Source organism: Moschus berezovskii, chromosome Y, assembly GCF_049115385.1.
Source record: "Moschus berezovskii isolate FMDL1 chromosome Y, NW_MosBer_1.0, whole genome shotgun sequence".
Lineage (NCBI taxonomy): Eukaryota > Metazoa > Chordata > Mammalia > Artiodactyla > Moschidae > Moschus > Moschus berezovskii.
Window position 1 is genome coordinate 68,268,223 of NC_142489.1, and position 19,948 is coordinate 68,288,170.

The window sequence follows — 19,948 nt, forward strand, 5'->3', positions numbered from 1 at the left end:
TTGATTCCAGCTTGTGGTTCTTCCAGCCCAGCGTTCCTCATGATGTACACTGCATATAAGTTAAATAAGCAAGGTGACAATATACAGCCTTGAGGTAGTCCTTTTCCTACTTGCAACCAGTCTTTTATTCCATGTACAGTTCTGACTGTTGCTTCCTGACCTGTATAGAGGTTTCTCAAGAGGCAGGTCAGGTGGTTTGGTATTCCCGTCTCTTTCAGAATGTTCCACAGTTTATTGTGATCTACAGAGTCAAAGGCTTTGGCATAGTCAATGAAGCAGAAATAGATGCTCTTCTGGAACTCTCTTGCTTTCTCCATGATCCAGGGATGTTGACAATTTTTTCTCTGGTGCTTCTACGTTTTCTAAAACCTGCTTGAACATCTGGGAGTTCACGGTTCACACAATGCTGAAGCCTGGCTTGGAGAATATTGAGCGTGACTTTACTAGCGTGTGAGATGAGTGCAATTGGTGCGGTCGTTTGAGCAGTCTTTGGCATTGCCTTTCTTTGGGACTGGATTAAAGACTGACCTTTTCCAGTCCTGTGGCCACTGCTGAGCTTTGCAAATATGCTGGCATATTGATTGCAGCACTTTCTCAGCATCATCTTTCAAGATTTGAAATAGCTCAACTGGAATTCCATCACCTCCACTAGCTTTGTTCGTAGTGAGGCTTTCTAAGGCCCACTTGACTTCACATTCCAAGATGTCTGGCTTTAGGTCAATGATCACGTTATCGCGACTATCTTGGTCGTGAAGATCTTTTTTGTACATTTCTTCTTTGTATTTTTGCCACCTCTTCTTAATATCGTTTGCTTCGCTTATGTCCATACAATTTCTGTCCTTTATCGAGCCCATCTTTGCATGAAATGTTCCCTTGGTATCTCTAATTTTCTTGAAGAGATCTCTTGTCTTTTGCATTCTGTTGTTTTCCTCTATTTCTTTGCATTGATCACTGAGGAAGGCTTTTTTATCTCTCCTTCCTATTCTTTGGAACTCTGCATTCAGATGTTTATATCTTTCCTTTTCTCCTTTGCTTTTCACTTGTCTTCTTTTCACAGCTATTTGTAATGCCTCCTCAGACAGTCATTTTGCTTTTTTGCATTTCTTTCCCATGGGGATGGTCTTGGTCCCTGTATTCTGTACAGTGTCACGAACCTCCGTCCAGAGTTCATCAGGCACTCTCTCTATCAGATCTAGTCCCTTAAATCTATTTCTCACTTCCACTGTATAATCGGCGCCTCTAGCAAATCAGACACCAGAGACGCCATCCCCGGCGCGACCGACCACGCAAAGAGGCGCGGCCGTGAGGAGGTACGACAAGACTGAGGCCAGGGCCAGTGGCCGAAAGGAGCTACCCCACCTCCAATAGGCCGTGGCTGCGCGGGCGCAGGAGGGCCGAGAGGAGCTACTCCACCTTCAAGGTCAGGAGGGGCGTCCTTGAGGAAATACCTCTCATCCAAGTTAAGCTGCAGCGGCTGCACTTTCTTGGAGCAGCTGTGAAGAGATATCCCACGCCCAAGGTAAGAGAAATCCAAATAAGACAGTAGGTATTGCGAGGGGGCATCAGAGGGCAGAAACACTGAAATCATAATCACGGGAAACTCGTCGATCTGATCACATGGACCACAGCTGAATGTGGTCCACTGGAGAAGGGAATGGCAAACCACTTCAGTATACTTGCCTTGAGAACCCCATGAATGGTATCAAAGGGCAAATTGATAGGATACTGAATGAGGAATTCCCCAGGTCGGTAAGTGCCCAGAATGCTACTGGATATCAGTGGAGAAATAACTCTAGAAGAATGAAGGGATGGAGCAGAAGCAAAACCAATACCAATTTGTGGATGTGACCGGTGATAGAAGCAAGGTCCGGTGCTGTAAAGAGCAATATTGCATAAGAACCTGTTTGTTAGGTCCATAAATCAAGGCAAATTGGAAGTGGTCAACAAGAGATGGCAAGAATGAACATAGACATTCTAGGAATCATTGAATTAAAATGGACTGGAATGGGTGAACTTAACTCAGATGACCATCATATCTACTACTGTGGGCAGGAATCCCTTAGGAGAAATGGAGGAGCCATCATGGTCAAGAAAAGAGTCCGAAACACAGTACTTGAATGCAATCTTAAAAACGACAGAATGATTTCTGTTCGTTTCCAAGGCATACCATTCATTATTACAGTAATCCAGACCTATACCCCAACCAGTAACGCTGAAGAAGCCGAAGTTGAACGGTTCTATGAAGACCTACAAGACCTTTTAGAACTAACATCCAAAAAAGATGTACTTTTCATTATAGGGGACTGGAATGCAAAAGGAGGAAGTCAAGAAACACCTGGGGTAACAGGCAAATTTGGCCTTGGAACACGGAATGAAGCAGGGCAAAGGCTATAGAGTTTTGTCAAGAGAACCCACTGGTCATAGCAAACAACTTCTTCCAATTCCAAAACAAGGGAAGACTCTACAAATGGACAACACCAGATGGTCATCACCGAAATTAGATTGATTATATTCTTTGCAGCCAAAGATGGAGAAGCTGTATAGAGTTAGAGAAAACAAGACCAGGAGCTGCCTGTGGCTCAGATTATGGACTCCTTATTGCCAAATTCAGACTTAAATTGAAGAAAGTACGGAAAACCTCTAGACCATTCACATATGACCTAAATCAAAACCCTTATGATTGTACAGATTTTTATATAGACGGGACTAAAAATGCTAAAGCCTCATTCTGGTCTCTCGAAGAGTATAACGTTCTTTATACTAAATCCCACTCTTCTCAACAAAATGAATTATATGCTCTCATTCAGGTTATTCACCTACATCCTTACCATATTAATATAGTTTATGATATTTTATATTCAATATTTATATTACAATCTATCGATACTTCAATCATAAATTCTAATCAGTCTATTATTCAACATTTTATCCAACTACAATCTCTTATTAAGAACTGCACTTCCTTTACTCATATTACCCATATCCGAGCACATTCTTGTTTTCTGGCCATGTGGCTCATGGCACCGAACAAGCTGATAAGCTTGTCGTTTTGCTGCTCCTGAAGAGCCACATGATCTATTTTGCAATAATGATGGTTCATTCCACCAAACTTGGAAAATTCCATATTGCCATGCTAAAGAAATTATTATTAGTTGCCCTACTTGAAGGCCCTTACATCTTCGATCTATTGCACAAGGCATTAATGCTCAAAGATTACATCCTAACAAACTATGGCCAATGGGTGCAATGCATTGTTCTGAAATTTCTCGCTCTTCCTTCTTATATGTTTCAATTGACACAAATTCCTTTTTAATATGGGTCACACCTCTTCAAGATAAGGCTACACGACATGTTGTAACCCACCTGTTAACTTGTTTTCCTATAATGGGAACACCTAGTTTTATAAAAACAGGAAAAAAAGCCCTGCCTATATTTCTAGGCAATTCAAACAATACCTACAATCATTTTCTATTAAATATATTACAAGCATCCCTTATAATCCACAAACAATTTTTTTTTAAAACTGGAAACTGTAAGATTTTATTTTTTTTTTATTGGAGGCGAATTACTTTACATTAATATATTGGTTGGGGTTGCCATACATTGACACGAATCTGCCCCGGGTGTACATGTGTTCCCTTTCTTGAACCCCCAGCCCACCTCCCTCTTCCCCATATCCTCCCTCCAGGTCATCCCCGTGCACCAGCCCCAAGCATCCTGTATCATGCCTCGAACCTGGACTGGTGATTCAGTTCAAATAATATACAAGTTACAATGCCATTTTCCCAAATCATCCCACCATCACCCTCTCCCACAGAGTCCCAAAGACTGTTCTATACACTTATGTCCCTTTTGCTGTCTCGTATACAGGGTTTAGGCTACCATCTTTCTAAATTCCCTATATATGCATTGGTATACTGTATTGATGTTTTTCTTTCTGGCTTACTTCACTCTATAAAATAGGCTCCAATTTCATCCACCTCATTGGAACTGACAAAAATGCATTTTTTTGATGGCTGAAAAATACTCCATTGTGTAGATGTACCAGAGCTTTCTGATCCATGCATCCGCAGATGGACATCTCGGTTGCTTCCATGTTCTCCCTATTATAAGCAGTGTTGCAATGAACATTCGAGTACATGTGTTTCTTTCATTTCTGGTTTCCTCAGTGTGTAAGACCAGGAGTGGATTTGCTGGATCATATATTAGTTCTATTTCCAGGTTTTCGAGGAATCTCCACACTGTTCTCCATAGTGGCTGTACTAGTTTGCATTCCCTCCAACAGTGTAAAAGGGTTCCCTTTTCTCCACACCCCCTCCAGCATTTATTTGCATGTAGACATTTGGATAGCAGCCATTCTGACTGGTGTGAAATGGTATCTCATTGTGGTTTTGATTTGCATTTCTCTGATTATGAGGGATATTGAGCATTTTTTCATGTGTTTGTTAGCCATCTGTTTGTCTTCTTTGGAGAAACGTCTGTTTAATTCTTTGGCCCATTTTTTAATTGGGTCGTTTATTTTTCCGGGATTGAGCTGCAGGAGCTGCTTGTATATTTTGGAGATTAATTTTTTGTCAGTTGATTCAGTGGCTATTAATTTCTCCCAATCTGAAGTCTGTGTTTATACCTTGCTTATAGTTTCCTTTGCTGTGCAGAATCTTTTCATTTTAATTAGGTCCCATTTGTTTATTTTTGCTTTTATTTCCAATATTCTGGGAGGTGGGTCTTGGAGGATCCTGCTGTGATTTATGTCAGAGAGTGTTTTGCCTACGTTCTCCTCTAGGAGTTTTAGAGTTTCTGGTCTTACAGTTAGTTCTCTAATCCATTTTCAGTTTATTTTGGTGTATGGTGTTAGGAAGTGCCTCCTTTGTCAAAGATAAGGTGTCCAAAGGTGTGTGGATTTATCTCTGGGCCTTCTATTTTGTTCCATTGATCTATATTTCTGTCTTTATGAGAGTACCATATTATCTTGATGAATGTGGCTTTGTAGTAGAGCCTAAAGTCCGGCAGGTTAATTCCCCCAGTTCCATTCTTCTTCCTCAAGATTGCTTTGGCTCTTCGAGGTTTTTTGTATTTCTATACAAATTGTGAGATTATTTGTGCTAGTTCTGTGAAAAATATCGTTGGAAGCTTGATAGGGATTGCATTAAATGTATAAATTACTTTGGGTAGTATACTCATTTTTACTATATTTATTCTTCCAATCCACGAACACGGCATATTTCTCCATCTATTAATGTCCTCTTAATTAATGTCCTCTTAATGTGATTGGACAGTTTTGCATTACTCCTGTTTGGTTCAACAATAGTGCTTACAACTGGGAACAAATCAAGTTTCATTTACAAGGTACACATAATAATGCTCCTTAAATATACAATTGTTGCAAGAGAAAATCTTTGAACTCTTCTCTAAGAGTCTATCCTCTTCCAAAAATTTGGAAACCTTAGCTGATCAGCTAGCTGATCAATTATCTGGGTTAGTCACTTGAGGATGATTTCAAAGCATTACACTTCGTATTGGATCTGGAGCTATAAAGCTGAAAATTATCATGGTCATTAGTATCTGTAGTATACTGATACCTTTCAACTAAAATATTCAAACTAAAGAGGCTCAATTGGTCAGTGCCTTTTTCACAGAAGTATATGCAGTCACCCCCAATTATGAAAAAATAAAACAGGGAGAATAGCCAGGGGACGTTCAACTTTAAGGGATCCAATAGGTTTTCTTCCTTTGTGTAGCATTTCTCAAGGACTCTGTTCATTCTCAGTTCCTGTGAAACAGGGACGAGCAGAGCTGCACGCAGTCCTCAGTACTGGGATCATGGGAGAGGACACCTGCCTGGATTCCCTTCAGTGTCTCCCTTCAGTGACCTTGAATGTAAAGGATTATCCATTTTGTTGCAACTGGTGGAATTTCATTATTTTTCATGGCAGAATGATAATTTTATTATAGATATATAAGCATGCGTTTCTGCAAAAAAAAAAAAAAAAAAAGCACGCTTGTTTCACTCGAGTCTTTTGTCCCATGCATCCTTCTTCTTGTCAACTCCAGTCACCAGATCCTGGTTTACGAAGACCGTGACATGGGTCTAGTTGAGTGATGACACCATCATGATTATCTGGTCATGAAGAGTATCTTTGTTGAGTTCTTCTGTGTATTCTTGACACCTTTTAATTGTTGCTGTTTCTGTTAGGTCCCCAATATTTCTGACCTTTGTGGTGCACTTCTTTATATGAAATCTTCCCAAGGTATCTTTAATTTTCTTGAGGTGATCTCTAGTCTCTCTGATTCTATTGTTAACCTCTCTTTCTTGGCATTGATCAATGAGGAACGTTTTCTTATCTGCCCTAGTTATTCTTCAATATTCTACATTCAAATAGGTATATCTTTCCCATTCTCATTTCACTTCCACTTCTCTCTCTCCTTTTTCTTTTTTTCTTATTCTCAGCTAGTGTAAGGTGTCTTCGAAAACCGTTTTGCCCTTGTGCATTTCTTTGTCTTGGGGATAGTCTTCATTGCTGCTCCTGTACAATGTCACGAACCACTGCCCTTAGTTCTACAAGAACTCTATTAGATTTCCAATTATAATCAAAAGGGCTTTTATTTAGATCACACCAGAATGATCTAGGGATTTTCCCTACTTTTGTTGAAATCAGTCTGAATGTTTCAGCATGAGCTGATGATCTGAGCCACAGTCAGCTCCCGGTTTGTTTTGGAGGGCTACATTAAGCTTCTCCATCTTCAGCTGTAAAGCATATAATCGGTTTGATTTTGGTATTAACCGTCTTCTTGTGTGCATGTGTAGAGTCGTCTCATGTGTTGTTGGAAAAAGTTTCCTATGACGGTCCCTTGTCTTGGCAGAACAGTGTTAGACATTGCCCTGGTTCATTTTGTAGCCAAAGGCCAAACTTGTCTATGACTCTAGCTATCTCTTGATGTCCTACTTTTGCATTCCAGTCCCCAATGATGCAAATGATATCTTTATGTGTGCGTGCGTGTGTGTGTGTTAGTTCTAGAAGATCCTATTGGTAAACATAGAACCACTCAACTTCAGCTTCTCACCGACCTTCAGCTCAATTTCTACTTCAACATTGCTGGTCAGGACATAGATTTGGATTATTGTGCTATTGCATAGTTTGTCTTGAGAATCAGCAGAGATCTTTCTGCATTCTTGAGAATGCACCCAAGAACTGCATTTCACACACTTTTGTTGACTGTGAGTGATACACCGTTTCTTCTCTAGGGATTCTTGCCCACCGTGGTAGATAAAATGGTCATCTCAATTAAATTTGCCCATTCCAGTCAATTTTAATTCACTGATTCCTGAAAGGTTGCTGTTCACCATTGACATCCCCTGTTTGACGAATTCCAAGTTAACTTGAATGATGGGCCTAACTTTCTAAGTTCCTATGCACTATTGTTCTTTACAGAATGAGACTTTACTTCCATCACCAGTCACTACCACAGCTGGGTGTTTTTTTTGTTTGTTTTTTGTTTTTTGCTCTGGTTTCATCTCTTCATTACTTTTGGAGTTACTTCTCCACTGATTTCCAAAAGCATATTAGGACACCTACCAACACGGGGAGTTCATCTTTCAGTGTCCATTCTGTTTGCCTTTTCATACTATTCATGGGGTTTCAAGGCAAAATACTGAAGCTGTGCCATTCACTTCTCCACTGGCCCACGTTTTCTCAGAACCCTCCATCATAACCCATCCATCCCGGATGGCTCTACAGAGTCCGACTCATATTTTCATTGCATTAGACAAGACTGTGGTCCACTGCATCAGTTTGATTAGTTTTCTGTGGTTGTGGTTTCCATTACGTCTGCCCTCTAACGGATAAGCATAAAAGGCTTATAGAAGCTTTCTGATGGGAGGGCCAGACTGTGAGTGAACCTGAGTCTTGTTTAGATAGGTGGGGCCATGTTCAGTAAAGCTTTAATCCGATTTTCTGTTGAGGGGAGGGGTGGGGAGGGCTGTGTTCCAGCCCTGTTGTTTGAACTGAGGACAAACTTTGGTATGAGAAATGTACTTGTGATCTTCTTCAAAAGGGCTTGTGCAAGCACTGTTGTATTCAGTGCCCCTCATCCTCCTGTAGCCCACTCTCGGCCCACACTTACAGGCAAATCTGGCTCAGGATTTTGTGGGGACACTGCTCCTTATGCTTGGTTCCTGGTGCACACAAGATTTTGTTTGTGCCCTGCAACTGCTTCAGTTCTGTGGAAGTTCTGTAATCAAGTCCTCCAAAGTAAAATTTCCTGTGGGGTTCTCAATCCCTTTGCCAGACCCCCAGGTGAGGAATTGTGCAGTGCTCCTAGAACTTCCTTAACAGTACGAGAATTTCTTTGGCATATTTATTTTTCAATTTGTGGATGTCTGCTAGCTGGCTTTATTGTGGATTGAATGGAAAACTCCTCCAAGAGGGCATATGCCATAAACTGCATGACCCAGGTCTGTAGCAGCCAGAGACCCTCTACCCTGTCAGGCTACTGCTGACCCATGCCTCTGCAGGAGACACTCAATCACTGAAAGACAGGTCTCACTCTGTGTCTGGAAGTCTCTGCGTATTGGTGCACAAAATGTTTTCTATGAGCCCTCTGAGTGTGGCTGGAAGGTATTGATGATAAACACAAAGTCACCCCTCCTACAGTCTTCTTGGGATGTCTCCTTCCCCACTGGACATGGTGTACATCTTTTTGGTGGGGCCTGACCTTCTCTTGTCCTTCATCATTCAGTAGCAAGCTGCAATTTTGGAGCTCTCTCAGGAAAAGATAAGTGAACACCCTTCTACTTGGCTATCTTTGCTCCCTCACAGGCACACACTGGCAAAGGGGAAAAATCATATACCCCACGGCTGCACTTTCTTCACCTTTCTACACCGCCAGTTATGCATGAGCACCTGGATGGATTGCATGCTCGCACACGGTATGCTAGGATGCCTGTGGTTTCACAATGAAGGAGCCTACCTGATCATGTCATTTGTCTCACACCATGCTATTATTGGCCGCATCAGCGAGGGAGTTTGCTGCCTAGTGGACTGGTCTGAGGCAGCAGTAGGCCAGGGCCTTCCTCTAACGTGTAAAAATTCTCCAGTGCAGTAGGCTATTTTTCTGTTCCTCCTCCTTCCAGTCTCTGTTCTTTTCGGAAGGACCTTGACCTCTTCACTGTCATGGATCCTGTTATAGCCATGCCCACCATTTCCACAGGATACCCCACTTCCCATAGACTAAAGGGTTCAAAGGCTATGCTTTAAAATACCCACACCATTGAATTTACACTGGTTGTATTCAGTGTATTTACACTGAATTTACACTGGGTTAGTTCTCAAAACTTCCCCATCTGCTTCCTGGTAGAAATACACACATCAACGTGGCACAAACTGTGAGCTTCTTTTTGTCTCTTGAGGTAAACCCAGATTTATTGATCCACTTTCCTGAATTGTCACTGGCCATCCTTTCCTCATCCCTGTGCTGAACAGGAGCACCTCAGAGATGCATGGGCCAGTCTTCCCCAGTCTGTGGACACCTCGTGCCTCCTTCTTGCTGCATGCCTCGTGATATCTCACCTTCATCTCTACGTCGGATGTGGTTGGACACACATCTACATACAGAAAGACACATAAACACCTCCATGTCTACCCACGCATGTGCACACAAATGTTCAAAGGCACAGGGGAACATAACAAACACGGACCATAGGTGTTTCTGTAGCTGAAGAACCAGTGCTTCATATCAAATTTAGAGAACTCCATATTTCTCCAAGGGAAGTTTCCATTCTGATCTCCAATATGAAATACAGAGGAGTCCAACTTCCAAAGTGGAGAATTAACACCTATGATTGAATGCTGTCAATTCAGAGCATTTAACATTTCATGGAAGAAATTCTGTTTTGATAAAATTTGAGAAATATGACAAACTCTAAACTTGATGAAGAAAGAGTGGGCCCTGATTTTCATTTGTGCAAGAGATATCATTCCAAATCCATACTGAATCTCGATATCTTCAGAACCCAGTGCCAAGATTTTCATATGAGAAATATACAGAATTCCAAATTAAATGCCAGGAAACCACATGTAGATTTTCATACCTGAGTAATAGAGAATTCCACATTTCACCTAAGAAAGATAGAATCCAGATTTTCATAGAGTGAAATAAAAAATACAATTATCATGGAGTAATACTACTATCACTATATTTGCATATAAAAGTATAGGTAATCCTATACTTGAGTTAATTTAAGTTCAGTCTCTCGGTCATATCCAACTTTTTGTGATCCCATGGACTGCAAATTACGACACTTCACTGTCCAACAGCAATTCCTGGAGCATTCTCAAACTCATGTCCATCGAGTCGGTGATGTCATTCAACCATCTTATCCTCTATCATACTCTTCTCCTCCTGGATTCAGTGTTTCCCAGGGTCTTTCCGATGAGACAATTATTTGCATTAGGTGGACAAAATTGGAGTTTACGCCTCAGAATAAGTCCTTCCAATGAATATTCAGTACTGATTCCCTTTAACCTCCTTGCTGTCCAAGAGACACTAAAGAGTCTTCACCAACAGCCTTGTTTTAAAGCAACAATTCTATTGCTCTCAGTTGTCTTTAGTGTCCAAATCTCACATCCGTACATGACCACCAAAAAAAAAAAAAAAAAAAAAACAAAGTAATAGCTTTGATTAAGAGTATATTTGCTCACAGAGCAATGTCTCTGCTTTTCAATATGTTGACTTGGCAGGTCATACCGTTCCTTCGAAAGAGCAAGAATCTTTTAATTTCATGGCTGCAGTCACCATCTGCAGTCATTTTGGAGCCCCACAACAAAATAAAGTCTCTCTCTGTTTCCATTGTTGCTCCATCAGTTTCCCAAGCAGAGATGGAACCAGTTGTAGCTATCTTCATTTTCTGAATGTTGAGTTTTAAGTGAACACTGAACTCCCCTTTCTCTTTCACCAAAAGGCTCTTTAGTTGTTTTCACCTTTGCCGCAAATGTGGTGTCATCTACCTTTCTGAGGTTATTGATATTTCTCCCAGAAACCTTGATTCAAACTTTGCCTCATGCAGCCTGGAATTTAACATCTTGCACACCACCTAGAAGGTAACTAGGCAGGGTGACAATATGCAGCCTTGGCATAATTCTTTCCTGATTTGAAAGCACCCTGTTGTCCATGTCCAGTTCTAACTGTTGCTTCTTGACCTGGATACAGATTTCTCAGGAGGCAGGTCAAGTAGTCTGGTACTCCCATCCCTTTAAGAATTTTCCACAATTTACTGTGATCCACTTATGGCAGAAAGTGAAGAGGAATTCAAAAGCCTCTTGATGAAAGTGAGAGAGGAGAGTGAAAAGGTTGGCTTGAAGCTGAATATTCAGAAAGCAAAGATCATGGCATCTGGTCCCATCACTTCATGGGAAACAGATGGAAAAACAGTGGAAACGTGTCAGACTTTATTTTTTGGGGCTCCAAAATCACTGCAGATGTTGATTACAGCCAGGAAATTAAAAGACACTTACTCCTTGGAAGGAAAGTTAGGACCAAACTTGATAGTACATTAAAAAGAGACATTACTTTTCCAACAAAGATCCGTCTAGTCAAGGCTATGGTTTTTCCCATGGTCATGTATGGATATGAGAGTTGGACTGTGAAGAAAGCTGATAGCCGAAGAATTGATGCTTTTGAACTGTGGTGTTGGAGAAGACTCTTGAGAGTCCCTTGGACTGCAAGGAGATCAAACCAGTGCATTCTAAAGGAGATCAATCCTGTGTGTTCATTGGAAGGAATGATGCTAAAGCTGAAACTGTAATACTTTGGCCACCACATGTGATGAGTTGACTCACTGGAAAAGACTCTGATGCTGGGAACGGTTGGGGGCGGGAGGAAAAGGGGACGACAGAGAATGAGATGGCTGGATGGCATATTCTGTGGGCATGAGTTTGAGTGAACTCCGGGTGTTGATGATGGAGAGGCAGTCCTGGCGTGCTGTGATTCATGGGGTCGCGGAGAGTCGGACACGACTGAGCGACTGAACTGAACTGAACTGACAAAGCCTTTATACCAAAGGCTTTGGTATAAACAATGAAGCAGACATACACATGCTTTTTTTTTTTTTTTCCTGGAGACCTCTTGATCTTTTGATGGGACCACGGATTTTGGCAATCTGATCTCTGTTTCCTTTGCCTGTTCTAAATCCTCTTTGAAGTTCATGGCTCACATACTGTTCAAGCCTTGCCTGGGGAATTTTTACTATTACTTTGCTACTATTTGAGTTAAGGCCATTGCGTGTTAGTGTGAACAGTTTATGGCATTGCCTTGCTTTGGAATGGAATAATAACTGAAAGTTTCCAGTCCTGTGGCCACTGCTTCGTTTTCCAAATTCCTTGCATACTGAGTGCAGCACTTTGAGACAATCATTTTTCAGGCTACGACATAGCTGAACTGGAATTCCCTCAGTTCTACTAGTTTTGTTCATAGTGAAGTTTCATAAGGATGGCTTGACTTCACATTACAAGAGGACTGGCTCTAGGTGAGTGATCACATCATCCAGGTTATCTGACTCATGAAGATCCTGTTAAAATAGTTCTTCTGTGTAACCTTGCCACATCTTCTTAATATCTTCTGCTTCATTGAGGTCCATGCAATTTCTGTCCTTTATTTTGAACATCTCTTCATGAAATGATTCCTTGGTATCTCTAATTTTCTTGACGAGGTCTCTAGTCTTTCCCATTCCATTATTTCCCTCTATTTCTTTCCACTGATCACTGAAGAATGCTTTCTTATCACTCCTTCTTATTCCTTGAACCTTTGCATTCAGATTGTTATCTCTAATTTTCTCCTTTGTTTTAGCTTCTTTTCTTTTCTCATCTATTTGTAAGGCATCTACAGCAAACCATTTTGCCTTTTTGTATTTTTTTTTTTTGAGGAGGGTTTTGATCACTGCCTATTGTACAATGTCACAATCCTCTGTCAGTAGTTCATCAGGCATTCTTTGTATCAGATCTAATCCCTTGAATCTATTTGTCACTTTCACCGTGTCATCATAAGGGATTTGATGTAAGACATACCTGAATGTTCTAGTGGTTTTCCCTACGTTCTTCAAATTAACTCTTGCTTTGGCAATAAGGAGTTCAAGATCTGAGGCACTGTCCACTCTCAGTCTTACTTTTCTGACTCTACAGATCTCCTGCATCTTTGGCTGTGAAGAAAAAATCAATCTGATTTCAGTTTTAACCATATGATGACGAACATTTGTAGTATCCTCTCGTGTTCCCAGAAAAGGATGTTGCTATGCGCAGTGTGTTCTCTTGGCAAATCTCTGTTAGCCTTTGGAAGACTTCATTTTGTACTCCAGGGCCAAATTTTCCTTTTACCCCCAGATATCTCTTGACTTCCTACTTTTGCATTCCATTCCCCTGTGATGGAAAGGTTATCTTTCTTGTCTGCTAGTTCTACAAATTCTTGTAGGCCTTCATAGAATTGTTCCATTATAGCTACTTTAGCATTACTGGTCAGGGCACAGACTTGGATTACTGTGCTATTGAATGGGTTCCCTTGGAAAGAAACAGAGATCATTCTGTCATTTTTCAGATTGTCACCAAATACTATCTTCCAGACTCTTTTCTTTTGACTATGATGGCTACTCCATTTCTTCTGAGGGATTCTTTCCCACTGTAGTAGACATAATGGTCATCTGAGTTAAATTCATCCGTTCCCGTCCATTTTAGTTCACTGATTCCTAAAATGCCAATGTTCATTCACTCTTGACATTGCCATTTTGACCCCTTCCTATTTACCTTGATTCATGGACCTAACCTTTAAAGTTCCTATGCAGTCTTGCTCTTTACAGCATCGGGGTGTTCTTCCATCACTAGTCACATCTGCAAGTGGGAATTTGTTTTTGCTTTGGCTCCATCGCTTCATTCTTTTTGGAGTTTCTTCTGCACTGATCTCCTATATCATATTGGGCAGCTATCAACCTTGGAATTTGTCTTTCAGTATGCTATATTTTGCCTTTACATGCTGCTCATGGAGTTCTTCAGGCAGGAATACTGAGGAGGTTTTCCATTCCCTTCTCCAAGGACCACTATTCGTCAGAGCCCATTACCATCACCCGTCCATCATGGGTGGCCCTACAAGCATGACACATGGTTTCACTGAGTGAGTTAGACAAGGCTGTGTCCCATGTGATCAGTTTGGTTAGCTTTCTGAGATTATGGTTTTCATTCGTTCTGCCTTCTGACGGAGAAGGTCAAGAGGTTGTGGAAGCTTCCTGATCGGGAAGACTGACTAAGGGAAACTGGTTCTTGTTCTGATGGGTAGGGCCATGCCAGTTCAGTGGCTCAGTCATTGAAAAATCTTTGTGGCCCTATGCACTGCAGCATGCCAATCCGCCCTGTCCATCACTAACTAGACAAACTCATGTTCATTAAGTCAGTGATGCTCTCCAATCATCCCATCTTCTGTCTACTTTTATCCTCCCACCTTGAATTTTTCCGAGCATCAGGGTCTTTTCCAATGAGTCAGTTCTTTACACCCCGTGACCAAAGTGTTGGAGTTTCAGCTTGAGCACCAGTCCTTCCAATGAATATTCTGGACTGATTTCCTTTAGGATGTACTGCTTTGATCTCCTTGCCCTCCAAGAGACTCTCAAGCCTCTTCTCCAACATCATAGTTCAAGAGTATCAATTCTTTGGTGCTCAGCTTTCTTTATAGTCCAAATCTCCCATCCATACATGACTACTGGAAAAACCATAACTTTGATTAGACAGAAATATTTTGGATAGTAATCTCTCTGATGTTTGATATGCTGTCTAGTTTGGTCATATTTTTCTTACAAAGAGAAAGCATCTTTTATTTTTATGGCGGCATTCCCAATCTGCTGTGATTTTGATTACAGTTCCATTCCCCAAACCGCACCCCTGGCAAAAAAAAAAAAAAGTCTCTCATTCTTTCCATTGTTTCCCCTTCTATTTGCCATGAAGTGATGGGACCGGTTGACATCATCATTGTTTTCTGAATTTTGATTTTTAATGTCATCTATTTCAATCTCTACTTTCACTTTCATCAAGGGCTCTTTTGTTCATTTTTCCTTTCTGCCATAAATATGGTGCCATCACCAGATAAGAGATTATTGATATTTCACCTGTCTATCTTGATTCCAGCGTGTGCTTATGCAACCAGGCCTTTCACATGATGTAATCTGCACGTAATTTACATAAGCAGCATGTCAGCATACAGCCTTGACATACTCCTTTCCCATTGGATTCAGATTGCTGTTCCATTTCCATTTCTAACTGTTGCGACTTGACCTGCATACAGATTTTTCAGGAGGCAGGGCAGGTTGTCTGGTATTATCATCTCTCGATAAATTTTCCAGTTTGTTGTGACCCATAATCAAAGGCTTTGGTGTAGTCAACGATGCAGAAGTAGACTTTTTTCTTCTGGAACTCTCTTCCTGTGTTGCTGATCCAAAGGCTATTGACAATTTGATATCTGGATCCTCTGCCTTTTAAAAATCAAGCTTGAACACCTGGAAGTTCATTGTTTACGTACTGTTGAAGCCTGGTTTGGAGAATTTCAATCATTATTGTGCTCGTGTGTAAGACGATTGCATTTGTGTGGTAGTGTAAAAATTCTTTGGCACTGGCTTTCTTTAAGATTGAAATGAAAACTGACCTCCTTGTATAATTATGGGTCATTAATATGTGTATATTACAAAAAAAAAACAATATTCGATTATGTTTATTGTCCACTTATTTTTTAAACTAAATTATGAAAAAGGAGTAAAGAAGAAAAAAGAATTCTGCTTGGTGTTCTCTGATGACCTAAATGTGAAGGAAGTCTAAGAATTCTGGGATTTATGTCCACATAAGTGTCCTTCATTTTGACATAGTAGAAAAATACTAAGATAAGATTGTATAATTTTTATAAAACAAGATTGCTTAATGCAATATTACAAGTCAACTGTACCTCAAGCAGTGAAGAAATAAATGGTTCCACCATTTGCAGTATTTTGGTCCTTGAGAACATGACGGTAAATAAAATATTTCAGTTACAATGTGACAGAAACTTTAATCACGTGATGGTGTTTGTAAAAATATGTTAATTTTTAAAAAGTGAGTTAAAAGTGGTTATCAGAGCCTATTCAAAATGGACCATGATTGTTCCAGTTACCAACTTGTATCATAGGTCAAATATTTCTCCAAGAAAGGTGTCTAATAGAGACAGGATGGACATAAATCTGCAGATCTTAGCTCAAGATTATTAGTGAAGTTGGAAGTACAACTGCAACCACAGTCACACGTTCAATGGAGTGCAGTAGAATATACATTGCTCCCATTCTCAGAGCCCTCTAGGCCTTCTACCCTAGGGCTGGGTAGTGAAAGGCAGAGTTTCGGGACAGGCAAAAGACTATGCATTGCAGAGGCACAGTTCCCTTGATGGAGCCATTCACTGGCCTCCACCAGGGTTCGAAGAAGTAGCCACACGTCCGATGCTCAACTCCATGACCTAATGGCTGTGGCAAACTGTAGGGGTAACAGTCTATGACACCCAGCCCCCTTTTGGATAGTATGAGGAGACCGAGGACCAACTGTGTTTTGGGCACCTGACTCCCTCATTAAAATGACTGGACAAAGTATGAGAACCTTGGAAATAGAAGGACACAGAGAACAGACAGCTTCCCCTTCAGCTGGGACTGGGCACTGATGGGAGAACCAAGACCAGACGTTCAGATCTAGCCTACGCCCAGACAGGATAACCACCCTTCAGAGGGAAACCCTCCTTCTAACCAGGATGTTGGATGATGAAAGTTGTTTTAGGATATTACCTTTCAGAAAACGGATTGATATTTTCTTCAGTACAGGTTTACAGAGACAGTATTACTTGACTGTGACCTTACCTCAATAACAGAAGTAAGAGAACCTGACAGCAAGATATTTGCAACACCTTATCCCAACCCTCACTTACCTTTCCTCTAAGTGAGCTGGGTTTGAGGAGTTTGGTGTAATTAAAGGAATAAGCCACATATCTTGCATTATTGTGCAATGAAAACCTCTAGTATGTAAACGTCAATCTTTGAAAATATCTTAGCCTAATAATATTGGGTATTTTTAGCAGTAACATCCATGACTCACTTCTGTGGATGATAGAGTGCCTCATTTCAAAACCACATTCTATCATGTGTACATGAGAAGTTTATCCTTTTCCAGTATAAAACAAATTAACTGGTGCACTGGGATGAACTAGAGGTATGGGATGCGGAGGGAGTTGGAGGGGGGTCTAGATGGGGAACCTATGTACATCCGGGGTGGATTCATGTCAATGTATGGCAAAACCAATACATTGGAAAGTAATCAGCCTCCAATTAAAATAAATACATTTGAAATAATAATAGTAATAAAAACAAATTAGCAAACACTGATGGCTACCCCAGTGATCAAGTTAATTAAGGACCAGATTGCTGTGACAGATGTCATCAGGTCTATTTGAAGAATACTTATAACTTTGAAAATATTGTAATGAACTGATTTCCAAGTAGACGTATATAATATATATGTATTTTGACTTTACAACAATTCTGTAGTTCGTATATGTGCATCACGGTTTGGTTTGATACTTATACAAAATAAATATTTTTCTTTCCCTAATGTCTTTATGTTGAGGATATGGAGGTTGGTAAGAAACTCTGAATCTTGTTCACAATTGAATTAGTCCCCCAAAACCCATTTTTCTTGACAATCTGCTTTCTGAATTGGGTAGATCTGATTAGTGGGGTGAACACTCAGAGACAGATTAGTATACAACAGTAACAAGTGAAAAGAAGAAAATCAATATTGTAGAATAATTTTGTCCTCTCAAAATGTGAACTTTGAAGACGATGGCATCACCGACTCGATGGACATGAGTTTGAGTGAACTCTTGGAGTTGGTGATGTACAGGGAGGCCTGGCGTGCTGTGATTCATGGGGTCACAGATAGTCGAACATGACTGAACGACTGAACTGAACTCACTGAACCTTGTGCAGAGTCAAAATTGTGAGCAATGTATAATTGCTTTCTGAACATTTTTGCCAATAGGGTTTTTAGGTAGATATTTTGATATACAGGACTGGGTTTTTACAAGGAAAGGAGAGCAGACACAGAAAACACAGAGACATTAACATGTGGAGACAAAGCCATGTGAAGATGGTTTACCATCCAAAAGAGGCCTCAGAAGAAAGAAAATCTTGTAACCCTTTGATTACTGGCTAGATCCCTGGAAGTATGAGAAAATCTTTATTGAAGCTACCTGCTATATGGCATGCTGTTACAGCAAACCTTGAAAAGACATACACCACTACCTCTTGAAAATAAGCTTTAAAGTTCAAAAGAAGCCTACAGTTCATACCCAGATTCTCACGGAAAGGAAACTGTTAAAGAACTCTCTGACCAATAAACTGATAATGTTTTCAGAGTTTTAACGGGAAAAACCCCATTCTCCATTGCAAAGAGAAGTACAAAGTACTTAGGAATAAATTTAGCTAAAGAAACAAAAGACCTGTATTTCTATATAGAAAACTAAAACACTGTAGAAATAAAGATAATAGAAACAGACCGAGAAATATGTCAGCTTCTTAGATCAGAAGAATCAATATGTGAAAATGAATGTTGTTGTTTCCACAGAACAAGAAAAAACAATTTCAACCTCTAATAGCCAAAGCAATCTTGAAAAAGAAGAATGGAAATAGTGGGATCAACCTGCCTGACTTCAGGTCATACCATAAAGCTACAGTCATCAAGAAAGTAAGGTACTGGCAGAAGACAAAAATATAGATTAATGGAACAATATAGAAAGCTCAGAGATATATCCACACACATATGCAGACTTTATCTTTGACAAAGGAGGCAGAAATATATAATGGAGGAGAGAAAACACTTTAAAAAGCAGTGCTGGAGAAAATGGTCAACAACTGTAAAAGAATGTGCTAAAACACATTCTACCACCCTATACAACAATACACTTAAAACGGATTAAAGATATAAACGTAAGCCTAGAAACTATATAACTATCAGAGGAAAACGTAGTTAGAACAGACTGTAACACAAATCACAGCATGATTCTCTGTGGCCCACCTGAGTGATGGAAATAGAAACTAAAACAAACATGGGACCTCATTAAGCTTGAAAGTTTTACACAATGAAGAAAACAATACGCAAGGTGAAAAGGCAGCCTTACCAATGGGAGAAAATAAGAGTAAAGAAAGTAACTGAAAACAAAGTAATCTCCAAAATATACAAGCAGCTCATGCAGTTCAATACCAGAAAAATAAGCAATCCATCAAAAAGTGGCACAAAGAGCTAAAGAGACTTCTCCAAAGGAGACATACAGATATCTAACAAACACAGGAAAATCTGCTCAACATCACTCATTATCAGAGAAACGCAAATCACTACTAGAGTGAGGTACCGTTTCACACGGGTCTAAAGCTACCATCAAAAACTACCATCAAAAAATTCTACAAGCCAGCAATGCTGGAGAGGGAGCAGAGAAAGGGAACCTTCTTACATTGCTGGTGGGAAGGCACTCTGGAGGACAGTGTGGAGGTTTCTTACAAAAAAAAAAAAAAAAAGATATAGAATTACCATGAGACCCAGTGATCCCACTTCTGGGCATACACACCAAGAAAACTAGAATTCAATGAGACATATGTACTCTAATGTTCATTGGAGCACTATTGACAATAGCTTGGACTTTTGAAACAACCTCGATGTCCGGTTCAAAGATGAATGGTTAAGGATGATGCTGTCTATATACGCAATGGAATATTCAGCTATTAAAAAAGGGACACGTTTGAGTCAGTGCTAAGAGGTGGATGAAACTGGAACCTATTATACAGAGGGAAGCAAGACAGAATGAGAAACACCAACGCAGTACATGAAACCTTATATATGAAATTTAGAAAGAGGTAACAACG